Below are 16040 nucleotides of genomic sequence, written 5' to 3'. Positions count from 1 at the left end.
AGCTATGTATCTGAAATAAACAAGCAGAATATCAGAATACTGAAAGGTAAAAATGAAGAGTTACAAGGTTTTATTTTGAAATAATTATAATTCCATAAGAGTTTCAAAAATACAAGAGACGTCCCATATACTCATCACCTAGCTTCTCCACTGGTAACCTCTTACCTGACGATAGTACTACTCTGGGACTTGAGCACCTGTGGATTTTGTTATCTGTAGGGGGTCCTGGAACCAGTCCCTCTCTGACACCAAAAGATGACTGTACTTTATCTTCTATCAGTAAATGATCTAAAGCAACAGTTGCCTAAGTATGAACCAATTTTGCAAACATTGAAAAGTAATACCTTTTTCTCAATAGTAGATGGAAATTATTGAAACTTCTGACATATCAAAAAGTGAATATTAAAATCTATTTCAAAAAGAAAACTCATTCACATTTCATCTTAAAAAAACAAATTAACTCTGAATGCATTCAAAGTTTTATTATTATTTTAAACTTTCACAATTCAAACAATGTCTCTACAAATGCATGATTTTAATGTATCATGTTCTGTTTATGCATTATCAGTTGACAGACATTTGGGTTGTTTCCACTTTTTGTCTATTCTGAAATATGCTGCTCTGAACATTTGCATACAAGTTTTTTATGGACATAATTTCTCTTGGGTATAAACCTTAGAGTGGAATTACGGGGTCATATGGTAACTCTATGTTTAATATTTTAAGGGCTTGTCAAACTGTTTCCCAAGTGGCTGCAGTATTTTACAATCCCATCAACAATATACGAGGGTCCCAATTTCTCCTCATGCTTGCCAATGAGAAATGCTTGTTAATGTGTTGTAATTTTAACCATCCTAGTGGGTGTCTAGTGTCATCTCTTTGTGGCTTTGATTTGCATTTCTCTGATGAATAATGATATTGGGTATCTTTTCAAGTGCTTATTAAGTATCTGTATATCTTCTTTAGACAAATGTGTACTCAGAGCTTTTGCTCAGTTTTTAATTGTCTTTTTATTGTTGAGTTGTTCTCTGTCAGATGTATGATTTGCAAATATTTTCTTCCATTCTGTGGATTGCCTTCACTTTCTTGATGCTGTCCTGTGAAACATAAAATTTTACATTTTGATGAAAACATTCGATGATGTATTTATTTTTCTTTTATTGTTTTTCTGTTTGGTTTCTTTCTTTTTTTTTGAGATGGATAAGAAATAACCTAACAAACCGTAAGTTATTGGTCAATTGGGTTTCATAAAGGGAGGTTTCTTCAAGTGGTCAGGAAGCCAAGGAAGAAAAAGAAATACATATGGTAGTCTAACTTGTTGATTAAGTCTTTAAAAGTGCTTTTACATATCTTTCTTTCTTTTTTTTTCCTTTTTTTGAGACAGCCTCGCACTGTCTCCCAGGCTGAAATGCAGTGGCACAATCTCGGCTCACTGCAACCTCCGCCTCCTCGATTCAAGTGATTCTCCTGCCTCAGCCTCCCAAGTAGCTGGGACTACAGACATACGCCACCAAACCTGACTAATTTTTTTTTTTTTGGTATTTTTTAGTAGAAATGGGATTTCACCATATTAGACAGGCTGGTCTCAAACTCCTGACTTGTGGTCTGCCCACCTTGGCCTCCCAAAGCTCTGGGATTACAAGCATGAGCCACCGTGCCTGGCCTGTTTGGTTTCATATGTGGGAAACTATTGCCTCAATCAAAGTTATGGAAATTATGGCTATGTTTTCTTCTAAGAATTTTACAGTTTTAACTGTTTCATTAAGGTCTATAAACTATTGTCAATGAAATTTTGTGTATAATATGACATAAGGGGTCCAACTTCATTATTTTACATGTGGATACCCAGTTGTACCAGCACCATTTGTTCAAGACTATTATTTACCTAAAGATTTGTCTTGGCACATTTGCAAAAAATCAATTGAATACAAATATAAGGATTTATTTCTGGATTTTCAATTCTGCTTCATTTATGTATAGGTCTAGATTTATGCCAGGGCTACACTGTCTCAATTACTTTAGCTTTGTAGTAGATTTTAAAATTGGGGAGTGAGTGTGTCTTCCATTTGTTTTTAGTATTATTTTGTCCACTTTGGGTTCCTTATATTTCTATACGAATTTTGGGATCAGCTTATTAGTTTCTTCAAGAAAGGCATCTTTTAATAAGGATTTGCATTAGATCTGTATATTAAGTTGGAGAATATTGTCATTTTAACAATATTAAGTCTCCAGTGTATAAACCTAGGATATCTTTACCAGATCTTCTTTAATTTCTTTTAACAATATGTTTTTAGTTTTTAGTGTACACATTTTGCACTTTTTTTATTACATTTGTTTTACATAGTTTCTTCTTCATGTTAATTTTATTTTCAAATGGTTCGCTGCTTATGTGTAGAAATAGAGCCAATTTTTATATATTCACTTTACTGAACTTTTTTATAGTTGTCATAGGTTTCTTTATTGTTTTTACTGGAATGTCTATATATGGGATCTTGTTATCTGTGAATAGAGATAGTTATAGTTCACCCTTTTCAATGTTGATGGCTTTTATTTTTTTTCTTAACTAAATTTGAAGATTTGAATTTTACAGTATAACAAGTTTAATTGTAACAAATTTTTGAAAAACATGATTATATTTATTTGGGCATCTGTTCCAATACACATTTTCTGTACAACAGTAGATGAACCTGGAGAATAAATCATCCTCATTTTGTAACACAGATGTCAGCAAATATTTATTGAATGCAACATTATTTCCAGGAATGTACTAGGCATTGTACAGTTTAGAAAGAAATTGGGCTTTGTCTACAAACTTAATTTCATAGAGAAGCCAGAACATGCTTGAAATTGCTCCAAGGAAAATATAGTACTGAATACAAATTTAGTGGATATTGGTGAAACTAATATGATGTTTCACACTAATGTAAGTATTAGGACTATGGAAAAGGCAGAAAATAGCCTTATTATTTTAAAAAATGGTTGGAATTTGACAATTAGCTCTTAGATGAATAAATCAGAGGATGGAATATAGTTTGAGTAGGACTTAAAAAAAGAAGACTAATTCAAAGTATTATGATTAGGCAGATATAAAATGGAAAGTTTAATTTTAATGAAACTAGAAAAGAAGGATAAGGAGGAGAGAACTTTTGAGAAAGTTAGACAAGAAAATAAGACTTGATGAAAGATTGATTATGGCAGAATGAAGGAAAGCAAAAGATAAAAAATATGAGAGGCAGTCCTATGAATTGTCCAGCGTCCGAAAGCTATGAGTGATAAAACTAGTACTTAAAATATACCCTTCTGACTCCAAACCCTATGTTTATACCATGCTGCATTTCAGGAGTAACTGTGAGGAGTAGTAGGCTTTAATACATCCTCCCAAATTTCAAATTGCATACCATTAATCCAACTAATGTTCCTAAGTAGGAAAAATGTTAAATTTTTTACTGAAGTGCACCTTATAGCACAATAATATAAACTCTTGCTTCATGCGTTCTAGAGGTTATAGACAAGGATGCTCATAAGTAGAAATACATTTTTAAAAATATAAATATATTTTAATATATTTATATTAAAATTTACATTAATATATTCCAGTCTTCAATATGAAACTTGTGCATTCATTAGATTTTTGAGATTGTGTTACATCAATTTTAACATCAAAATGTAATCATACTACAGGAGCAAATTATGCTTTTCTTCAATCATTTAATGTGAGAATTCCTGTACATACTTCATGTATTAATTTCCTCATTTATTCAGTAAATATTTGCTTCATATTTACTCCATTCCATTCCCCATGAGGAGAAATTATGGCTTTGTTAAGCAAAGAAGGCAACTTGCTTCTTATACTAGCTCTGTTTCTCTTAACTATCCCATTTTTTTTTCCTCTGGCACTTTTCCTTGCTTGCCAGAGAAAATCTGAGTTTGCACTGAGGTTCTGGAGCCCTGTCAAATTAGCTCTCTTTTCACTTCTGGATGTAAACCAATTTGAATGATAAATTGCATCATCATCTGTAATGGTTAATTTTATGTGTCAACTTGACTAGGTCATGGTGTGCCTCCACATTTGGTCAAATGTTATTCTGGATGTGTCTGTGAAGGTGTAAGTATGAGATTGACATTGAATTGAATAAAGCAGATTGCCCTCTCTTATGTGGGTGGGTCTCATCCAATCAACTGGGGTGTGAATATAACAAAAAGGTTGAGTGACATGGAATTTCTTCTGCCTGGCTGCATGAGCTGGAACATTGGTCTTTTTTGGCCTTCAGACTTGGACTGATATCTTATTGGCTCTTCTTGGATCTTGAGCCTGAAGGATTTTGGACTAGAACTTACTCCATTGGCTTTCCTGATTCTCAGGCCTTTGTACTCAGACTGAAACCACACTGTCAGGTTGCTGACGATAGATCTTGGGATTTCTTAGCTTCCATAATTGCATGAGTCCATTTGCCCATTCCTTGAATTTCTTCTCTCCCTCTTACTCACTCACTCTCTTACACACACACACACACACACACACACACACACACACACACACAGTTCTGTTTTTTGGAGAGCCCTAATAGTCACATGGCTTATAATACATTTAAATTTATATTTATGTTTTAGTAAGGTTTCAGTATGACCACATATCTTCAGTCTTCAGCCTCACTATTGAGGAACTGATGTAGGAAAATGTTAAGTATATAAATGCCAAAATTCTATATTCATTATACATTGAACTTCCAAGAAAATGCTGCAAAGTAGAAGTGAAGAAGTTTTCTAATTCACAAAACAAGATGCCACTGATGTAGCACTTATATATACTTATAATACATTTCTAATTTAAATTAAACCATTAAATAAAGTCATTTTCCCCACTGAAATTGATCGATAAGGTTTTGGCAGAAACATGAGATAATTTTGTATGCAAAACTCATGATAAACGATAAACCTGGAAAATTCATGGGATAATAAGTAAGTAGGTACACAATGGCAGAGTAACACACTCTGAGTATTTACTATCTGGCAAATGCTTTATGAGGTTCTTTACATGAATTATTCTAGGAAAAGACTTGGTAGGGATAAGGAAAACTTAAATCTGTAATGGGAAATACTAAATAAAAAATGAAAGCTGACATTTATCAAGTGCTCACTACATGCCAGTTTCTATATTTTTTCTGTTTACTAACTCATTTATCCTCACAACAGGTTAAGATGATCTTATTTTAACCCTACAAGTGAATAAAATGAGACACAGAGATTTTAGTTAACTTGCAAGGCCACTCTCTGGGAAACAGTGTCTTGGTGGAGCCACTCCACTCCATTTTCCCTTAGAAATCATTGCCATGTGCTGCCCATAGGGGCCTGAGTTGAAGCTGCATATTGCCTCTGAGCAAACAGTGCTTTAGCAAAGCTACTGCATCTACTCATTGTAGTCACTGTGCCTGAGCTTAGATAGCACCCTGCATTCCAGAGAAAAGATGCCTTGGCTGCTTACAGCAGTCAAAGCTGTCTGTGCCTGAGCTGAAGCATTATCATGGCTCCTGGGAAAACAGTATCTTGAATGCCCAGAGTAGACATGCTCCACTCGTCCTTATGACTATCTTGAAGTAGCACCATTCCTCCTAGGAATTGGTGCCTTGGCCTCCCAGAGTGGTCATGTACCCTTATACTCAAGCTGAAGAGGTGCCCTGTATCCCAGAGAAACAGTGCTTTGGTCACCCAGAGCAGACACCTTACCCCTCCTACCCCTACAGAGGACCTCACTAATGAAGTTAGTTACATAATACCTCCTGAGAAACTGGTGCCTTGGCCAAGAAGAACAGCTATGCATCCCAGGACAGAGCTAACATGGTACCCTGAGTCCCAAAGAAACAGTGCAGTGGCTGTACTGAGACACCTTGTCCTACAGAACAAATAGCGCTAGGACCCTGGTTCCCTGGAGCTGGACTAGCCATCTAGAGATGAACTGCTGAGAAATTTCTCTACCCAGGGAGTAGCGTCATAGCTGTGCTGCTCCTTACTCCCCAGGACCCAAGCAACAGCTACACTACACCATTCTGGGGTCATTGTTGACACTACATTTGACTTCATAGAGTCTGGGATACGGCCAGTTTTCCCATCTCAGAGTCCAGAGTCACCACTACATGGTGCTTTATCCCCCCAGGATCTGAGTTGTCTCTGAGGCCTGTGGGTTCTGGTTCCCAAACTCCCCAGGTCCAAACCTTCAGAGCATTTCAGGGGCAGAAATGCCCTAGTGGTTTGGACCTGGGGAGCAGAGTAGGGCTAGGAGAGAGTCTCAGCTACAACCAAATTCCCTTGGTCTGAAGTGCTAGGGGTGCCTCAGAGTCATGGATGCTACCTCTGTGGGCAGTCTACATCCAACACTGTCACAGAGAGTGAATCTGTACCCCAGGACCCATATGCCACAGCAGGTTCATGAGGACCTGAGCCTAGGACCTCAGCTTCACAGCTACTCTGAGTAACTGCACCCTGAAACCCAGCACTACTGTAGCTACTTGTAGGCCATGTCAAACTTGACACCAAGATGGATCTCCATGGGTAAGTCTCCCCACAGTGGGGAAAATAGGAAGATCTAATAGACATTTTCAGACCATTTTATCCAACATATGCAGAATATACATTTTTTTTAAGCAGGACATGAAACATTCTCCTGGATAGATTATATGTTAGGTGAAAAAATAAGTTCCATCAAATTCAAAAATCAAAATGATGTCAAGTATCTTCTCTGTTTGTAACACAGTAAATTTAGAAATCAGTAACAAGAGCTTTCAAAACTGTACAAATACATGGAATTTAACACATGCTCCTGAATGACCAATAGATTAATGAGAAAATTAAGAAGGGAATTAAAATATTTCTGGAAACAAATGAAAATAGAACTGCAACATACCAAAACCTATGGGCTATAGTAAGAGTATTAAGAGGAATGTTTATAGCAATAAGTGTCTACATCCAAAAAGTAGAAAGATTTCAAAGAAGCAACCTAATGGTGCAACTCAAGGCACTAGAAAAGCAAGAACAAACCAAACCCAAAATTAGAAGGAAGAAATAAAGATTAGCAGAAATTAAGAGAATTGAGACTAAAAAATAAAAAAATCAACGAAATGGAAAGTTAATTTTCTTAAAAGATAAATAAAATCAACAAACCATTAGCTAGACTAAGGAAAAAAAGGATAAAATACCAAATTATATAAAATCAGAAAAAGCACACAATACAACTGATATCACACACATACAAAGAATTATTAGAGACTATTATGAACAACCATATGCGAACAAATTGGAAAACCTAGAGGAAATAAGTAAATCCCTGGGCACATAGAATCTATTAAGACTGAACTAAAAAGAAATAGAAAATTTGAACAGACCAATAATGAATAATGTGATCAAAACCATAATAAAAAGTATCCCAACAAAGAAAATTAGTAGGTTTCACTGCTGAATACTGTCAAACTTGTAAAGAATAACTAATACTAATTCTTCTCAAACTTAAAAAAATTGAAGAGGAGAAAATTCTTCCTGTTTCCATGAGACCAGTATTATCCTGATATCAATACCTGACAAAGATCCAACAAAAAAGAAAGCAATAGCAAAAACAGCTTATAAAATAATAGCAAACCAGTATTTTGAATCGAATTAAACAGCAAATAAAAAAGATTATATATGATTATCAAGTGGAAATTAACCTGGGATGCATAATGGTTCAGTATAATCAAATCAATATACAGGATACATATCAACAGAATGAAAGACAAAAACCATGTGATCATTTCAATGGACACAGAAGAAGCATTTGATAAAATTCAGCACATCTCTTCATGATAAAAACTCTCAACAAATTATGTATAGGAGAAACATACCTCAACATAATAAAAGCCATGTATGACAAACCCACAGGCATATATGACATATTGAATGTAGACAAGCTGAATTATTTTACCCTAAGTACTAGAAGAAGACAAAGATGTCCATTTTCATCAGTTTTATTCGACATAGTACTGAAAGTCCTAGCAAGAGCAATAAGTCAAGAGAAGGAGAAAAAGGGCATCCAAATAGGAAAGAAGTACGTGAAATTGTTTCTGTTTGCTGATGACATGTTCTTATACAGAGAAAAATCTAAAATCTCCACCAAAAAGCTCTTAGAATTGATAAACAATTCAGCAAAGTTACAGCATATGAAATCAGCACTGGAAAAATCAGTAGTGTTTCTAAACATCCACAAAGAACTAGCTGAAGAAGAAATCAGGAAAGCAAACCCATTTACAACAGCTACAAAATAATACCTAGGCATAAATTTAACCAAGGAGGTGAAATATCTCTACAAGGAAAACTACAAAACATTGATGAGAGAAATTGAAGAGGATACGCACACACACACAAATGGAAAGACATCCATGTTTATGGATTATCACAATTAATATTGTTAAAATGACCATGCTACCCAAAATGATCTACAGATTCAATGCAGGTTTTTCAAAATACCAATGACATCCATCACAGAAGTAGAAAAAATATTCTGAAATTCTTATGAAACTACAAGAGACCCCAAATAGTGAAACAATCCTAAGCAAAAGAACAGTCAGAGGTGTCAAACTTCAAAATATACTATCAAGGACTAATGACTGAAATATACTATAAAGTGGTGGTAACCAAAACAGCATGATACTGACATAAAAACAGACACATAGACTAATGGAACAGAATAGAGAATCCATAGGTAAATCCATGTATTTACAGACAACTGATTTTCAACAGATGTACCAAGAACATTTATTATAGAAGTGACAGTTTCTTCAATAAATCTTGCTGGGAAAACAGGATATCCACATGCAGAAAAATAAAACTGGACCCCTATTTTTCATGATGTACAAAGATCAACTCAAAATGGACTAAAGACTTATATGTAAGTTCTGAAAGTATGAAACTACTAGAAGAAAACATAAGGGAAACACTTTAGGATATTGGTCTGTGCAAAGATTTTATGAACATACCTCAAAAGCACAGGTAACCAAAACAAAAAATAGACAAATGGGATTATATCAAACTAAAAGTCTTCTGTACAACAAAGGAAACCATCAGCAAAGTTAAGAGACAACCTACAGAATGGAGAAAATATTTGCAAATCATTGATCCAATAAGGGATTGATATCTAGAATATATAATAAACTCAACAGCTTACAAACAAATAATCCCTTTTTAAAATGGACAAATGATTTGAATAGACATTTCGCGAAAGAAGGTATACAAATCAGAAGTAAGTAATGAGAAAATGCTCTACATCACTAGTCATCAGGATAGTGCAAATCAAAACTGTGATGTCATTTCACCACAGTTAGAATTACTATAAATAAAAGACAAAAATAAAAAATGCTAGTGAGGATGTGGAGCGGGTACTTTTATACTCCTTTGGTGGGAGGATAAATTAGTACAGATATCATAGAAAACAGTCTAGAGGTTCCTCAATAAACTAAAAATAGAATTACCATATGATCTGGCAATCTCACTATTGGGTATACCTAAAGGAAAGAAGATTAGTATATTAAAGAGATATTTGCATTTCCATGTTTATTGCAGCACTAACCAAGATATGTCCGTTAACACTAGCCAAGATATGGAATTTGTCTCAGTGTATATAAACAGATGAATAGATAAAGAAAATTTGGTATATATGTACAATACAACATGCAGCCATAAAAAAATAATGAAATCCTGGCTGGGCATGGTGGCTCACACCTGTAATTCCAGAACTTTGGGAGGCTGAGGCAGGTGGATCCACTTGAGGAGTTCAAGACCAGCCTGACCAAATGGCAAAACCTTGTCTCTGTTTAAAAAAATACAAAAGTTAGCAGTGCATGGTGGCACACGCCTGTAGTCACAGCTACTCAGGTGGGTGAGGCACAAGAATTGCTTGAACCTGGGATGCAAAGGTTTCAGTGAGCTGAGATCACTCCATTGCACTCCAGCCTGGGTAACAGAGCAAGATTCCGTCTCAAAACAACAACAATAACAAAAATCTTGTCAGTGAAATAAGCCAGGCAAGAAAAGATAAACACTACATGTTTTCACTTATACCTGGAAGCTAAAACAGTTGTTTTTATAGGAGTAGAGAGTAGATTAGTGGTTACTAGGGACTAGGAAGGATAGAGGAGATGGGATAGGGATTGGCTGGTTCATAAATACGAAGTTTACAGTTAGATAGAAGAAAAAAGTTCTGTTGGTTTTTGGCACTGTGGGGTGACAATAGCTAACAATTGTGTTATTTTTGAATAGGTAGAAAAGAGGATATTGAATGTTGCCAACACTGAGTTGATAAACATTTGAGGTAATGGATATGCTAATTAACCTGATTTGATCATTACACATTGTATACATGTATTGAAATAGTACAATGTATCCTATAAATATGTAAAATTATGCGTCAATTAAAACCTGAGAGGTATAAAGTACTAATTTTTCAAGAGACATACTTAGTGAGGTTGGAATAAGATTTGCGCAGTATAAGATTTAAGACTGCCTAATTCTTGGACAGTATTTTATATGAAGAAAATTAAATAAAAATAAGTTTGCTTCAAATAAAATTCAGTTTGAAAACATCTGTTGTAATAGTCATCAGTTTAATTAAAGGTATGAACATTGGACATCCATTTCTAATGAGTAAGTATTAAGTAACTGACACATTAAAAAATAAGTAATCAGTCCAGCATCTTAATTATGTGGCTGAAATGGACTCAACTTTGTATTCTTTTGGTACACAAATTCTTTTTATTTTGGGAAAAAAAAACAAAAATTTCTTTTGATTTTCAAAAAATGCTAACATAATTATGATAAGGCAATGATAACGAAGCATTGGAAGCCTTAACAGGTGTAAGTTTTTCACAGATAAATTTAGTATTTTAAGTTGGATTTGTATGATAAACATACAGCATCTTTAGATATGTGGTTCAGTGTCTGCAAGCTGATATGCCTTCTTTCTGTTTTCATTTCATTAATTTTTAACTTTAATTTATTCTTTCAAAAGATATTTATCAAGTTACCCTTATATGCCAGGCATTGTACCAAATTTTGGAGATGCAGTGATGAGCAAAGCGGATGCAGTTACTGATAATTATTTAAGCTCCAGAGTGATATATGCTGTAATAGATAAACAGGGCTGTGATTGTATTTTACAGTTCTTAAAATGACAATAAAATAACTGACTTATTCTACTACCAACAAACTTAAATATCTATCTAACTAAGCCAAACATTTGGAAAGCTTTTCTCTGCTAGCATGGCATTGAATGTATTTCCTGTTGGCATATGCTTCATGCTTCTACAACATGCAAAATCAAAGCCTTTCATTAGATTGTGATCAAGTTAGTCTCATGGGAAAAATTGCCTCAGTTTATTGTTTTGAATGTAAGGCGGCTTTATAGTTAGCTATAAATATAACAGCAAGATGAATTGTATTAAAAATTATGTTGATGTGCTCTTAGCTATAGCTTCTCTGAGGAGAGGGAGGTGATAGACCCCAAATAACTGATTGCTCATTTTTTCTTATCGTAGTTTTGGAAGGAAAAGACTTTGCTTTTTCATGTGACATTAGTAATATTGTAGGACTCAGAAAACTGAACTCAAAGTGAGATGCTGCTTATGTACTGGTTAACTTTAGGACTTGCGCAAAAACATATATTAGAGCTATTCCACAGAGAGGAAAGAATCAGTGAGTAAATAAACCAGGAAAAAAAAATGGGGATTAGCTAAATATAGAAACTTTCAGTGTTTGTTTTGTGATTGTTCTGTATTTATCTAGCCTTGCTGATTTTTTTAATGTCAGGTGAACTGGAGAATTTTGTTTTCCCATTGGCAAGATGCTCTGCTGCCTCTTGATCTCCAGTTCTCTTTGATTGAGATCCTGTAGTTAGTTTCTTGCTGGTTTACTTTGATGATTCTACCTACTTCGTTCTTAGATTCTCTGGTTATGATCTTATAAGCTGTGTAACTCATTACTAAAACGAATGTATTCTGGACAAAATAGGCTTTACTTTTATTCTGAACTGCTAATAATTTTCAAGCATAAAAATCTTCTATCACAAAGCCAAAATCTATAGCTACCTACTGTAGCTATTAAAGAATCTCTATTGTGCACGATAGGTAACTCAATGTTTTCTTCTAATACTAAATTTAAAGCAATTAAAATTTCCTTGACTAGCTGAAAACTGCAAGTATTTCGAGTTTTTTAAAATCATTTTTTCTGGCATCAAATCTTGGATGCATCAAATCATAGAAAGCCCTTTGGCAGTAAGACCTGCTTCCACCTGTGAAATCTTTATTCTGATTTCTTAAGAGGAAGATTGATTTAATTATCAATGTTGACTAAGTAAGTGGTGAAGCTTTTGTTTTTGGTTTGGACATGGTGTGCACAATGTCTGAGCCCTGTAGCCTTGAAAGTGCTCTTGTCTGTCAAGACAGCCCTGGAGAAGATTAAGTGGAAACCATTTGGCTGCTGTTTTTGGAAAGACAGCAAGGCATGAGATGCTTACTTGAATGCAGAGCAATAAAACACAAACTGCCTTTTAGAAACTTTATTGTGAAATTTATATTTCATTTTATTACCTGATTTTAAGAATTGAAAACTAAATAGCCCAAATAACAGTTTTGATTTTAATACATAATAAATAGTTTAGTTACCATACAATTGAAGGGTATTATCATTCAACACAATCATGAAACATAGTTTCTTTTTCAGGTTCATGGTGGCATGAACCTGAAAACTTAATTATTTTCCCCAATAAATTAGTAATTTAAAGCTCTTTGCCTTTCTAAAATGTCACTGCATTGCACAATATTGCACAGATGACAATTAAAGATAGCTTGACCAGGAGGTATTAAAGGCTAAATGTTATGTGCAGCATGTAAAAGATGTTCTGCTTTGTAAAAAATCTTTGATAGGGAGTCGCTGTCTTTATTTATGTCAATCATTTATTCTTCTGTTCTGTCCTATGCTTCTTTTTATCTAGGCATTTTCAAGAAGCACTGATGCCTGCTTCTGATCTCTAACTATTTAAATTAGACTCTCTGAGCATGAAAAGGAGCTAGGCCAAGGTCTAGGAAAAGAAATCCTAAGGAAGGAGTGACTCTGGCTTGTATGAGGCACAGCGAGAAGATTTATATGAATGGAATGGGTGGGGCGAGGACATGGGTGGGAGAGAAGAAAGAAAGAGAGAAAGAGAAAGAGAGGGAGAACAAGGGCCAATTTATGTAAGATCTATTTGTCTGTAAGTGTTGGCAGAAACAGCGAAATGATTTTTGTGCCAGGAAATGATGTGATATAATTTGCATAAGAAGATCATGAGACTCTATCATTACAGAAAAAACCTGGAGGACATCCTTGGAAATAGCACATTTGATGTTTGTTGTGATTTGTCAGGTATTCACACCTAAGCCAAATTGAGGTAATTCTGTTTGGCAGATTAATTGTATGAGAAGAAAAATGTGTTGGGGGAAATTGACACTTCTCTATTCAGCTTTTAGTAACCTGTTTTAGAAAGCAACTTAATGCCTACCATGCCTTTGATGTTTATGGTGATAATTATCCTGTTTTAGTGGAGATGAAGCACACTTCTTTTAAAAATATGTATATATCATTTATATTCAACAATTTTTTTTCTTAATTTAAAGAGATTTTGAACAAAGTCTAGTTTCCATCATGATTGCCTTCCTTTCCAAATTTAATTCTATTTCCTTCTTATTGACAAAATTTCCTTTGTAAATACTGAGATTTATTGTTGCTCAATTTCAAAAAGTAAGAATTATTTCGAGGCATCTTTATGACCCTGGTTTAAGGTGCTCTTAACTACTTGCATGTCATATACTGCTACATTTCAGTCATGAGCTCAGTTGTAATAATTGACTCGTTTTCTGGAAATAAAATTGTTAATGGTGAAACTATATCTCATCATTTTTCTGAGAGCATTACAAACAAAACTCTGGAAATATTCCATGTAAAAGTGTTCCCTTGTGAGATTAAATAAGGAATTATGTTACATTATGCTTTTGGAGCTTTAAAGTAAACATTAATGCATTAAAAATATGAGAAATACCATTATAAAATTGTTTATATCTATTTAGTCTTATGGAACCATTTTGAATGTGTATGTAAAACACTTCATATGTTTCATAGAACTAGTGTTTCTCAGAACTCTTTTTGGAAATGTTTTCCCACATATATAACTCATTTTTATTTCTGCAGGTGATATTATTGATGATGCCTTGCTCACCTGCACATGTTTATAAGCAAAACAAAACAGTGGAAGACTTATGATTCTTTTTGACACTGAACAGATGTGAAGTTTACTCCCTTATTAGTGCCTGCAAGACATACAGGTAAACCTATTAAAGGTTTGTTGCTTGTTCTTCCAAAGTCTTAAATTTAAATTTACAAGTAACCCCAGCTTTTTCACAAATGAATAACTACAGTCCTCTTAGCCATATGCCAAGATACTAGCTGTATATGTTTCTTTAACAAGCCTCTGGACGTAAATGGGCGTAGATCCTTTCCATTTTTTCACCTGTTATCTGACTTAGAAGGCTGATGGAGCATGCTGGCCAAGAGAGTAAAATATTGTTTGATTCTTTCAATGCACACATTGGCTTTTCCTACCAAATGTGTAACAACAGAAACATTGAATGATCCAAGATGGCCGATCGCTAACATCTCAGGATTGCAGCTCTCAGTGAAAGCGCAGAGAACTAGAGGACGCCACACTTTCAGACAAATTCTGGTTGCTCACGGAGCAGAAGATCCCCAGTGGAGGAGTCACACGTGTCGCCAGCACGACTCTTGTGGCTGGCGCAGTGGTTTCGCCGCACCTTGGCGCGGCAGCTCTCGGAGCAGAGTAAACAGGGCCGGCTCCCCTTCTGACCGAGGTTTGGAGCCCGGGGAAGGCAGAGTCACCCATTACGGACACAAGAAGGAAGCCAGACAGGAGAATCCTGGGCAGAAAAGCACCATCAGTCTTAACGCCACTGTTCTGGCCCTGGGAACTAACAACTTGGACATCCACTCAGGAGACCTAATCTGAAAGTTGGTAATTTCAAAGACGATAGGAGGATAAATTTACAATGATGGGAAGAAACCAGCATAAAAAGGCTGAGAATACTCAAAATCAGAACGCCTCTCCCTCTAAAGATGATCACAGTTCCATATCGACAATGGAACAAGGCTTGATGGAGAATGAGCGCATCCCAATAACAGAATCATGCTTCAGGAAATGGATAATAAGAAACTTCTGTAAGTTAAAAGAACATGTTGTAGCCCAACGTAAAGAAAGTAAGAACTTTGAAAAAAGGTTTGATGAAATCCTATTGAGAATAGACAACTTAGAGAGGAATATAAGTGAATTAATGGGACTAAAGAATACAATACAGGAACTCCGAGAAGTATGCACAGGTCTAAACACTCAAATTGTTCAAGCAGAAGAAAGGATATCAGAGGTCAAAATCCAACTTAATGAAAGAAAACGTGAAGACAAGATTAGAGAAAAAAGGATAAAAAGGAATGAGCAAAGTCTTCAAGAAATGTGGGACTATGTGAAAAGACCAAATTTATGTTTGATAGGTGTACCTGAATGTGACGGAGAGAATGAATCCAAGCTGGAAAATACCCTTCAGGATATTATTCAGGAAAATTTTCCTAAACTAGCAAAGCAGGTCAATATTCAACCCAGGTAATACAAAGAACACCACAAAGATATTTCTCAAGAAGAGCAACCCCAAGGCACATAATCGTTAGATTCACCAGGGTTGAAATGAAAGAGAAATTACTAAGGGCAGCCAGAGAGAAATGTCAGGTTAATTACAAAGGCAAGCCTATCAGACTTACAGCAGATCTCTCAGCCAAAACTCTACAAGTCAGAAGAGAGTGGGGGCCAATATTCAACATCCTCAAAGAACAGAACCTTCAGCCCAGAATTTCATATCCAGCCAAGCTAAGCTTCACAACTGAAGGAAAAATAAAATCTTTTATGAACAAGCAAGTACTCAGAGATTTTA

General features: G+C 35.1%; 1 protein-coding gene across 50 annotated transcripts in view; it reads left to right on the top strand.

The window, feature by feature from the left end:
• GULP1 (GULP PTB domain containing engulfment adaptor 1) overlaps positions 1-16040 on the top strand; it is a 320614-nt gene that overhangs the window by 53808 nt on the left and 250766 nt on the right. For 13 of the 50 annotated variants that reach the window (XM_078327154.1, XM_078327140.1, XM_078327166.1 and 10 more), the window contains exon 2: positions 14239-14372. The exons of the other annotated variants lie outside the window; for them this stretch is intronic. The gene's annotated coding sequence lies outside the window, so the exon portion shown is untranslated. The remainder of the gene's footprint in view (positions 1-14238; positions 14373-16040) is intronic. 50 annotated transcript variants of the gene reach the window in all.

Source organism: Callithrix jacchus, chromosome 6 (assembly GCF_049354715.1).
Source record: "Callithrix jacchus isolate 240 chromosome 6, calJac240_pri, whole genome shotgun sequence".
Lineage (NCBI taxonomy): Eukaryota > Metazoa > Chordata > Mammalia > Primates > Cebidae > Callithrix > Callithrix jacchus.
The sequence above is the reverse complement of the archived record's forward strand: the minus strand, read 5'-3'. Positions and strand labels throughout refer to the sequence as shown.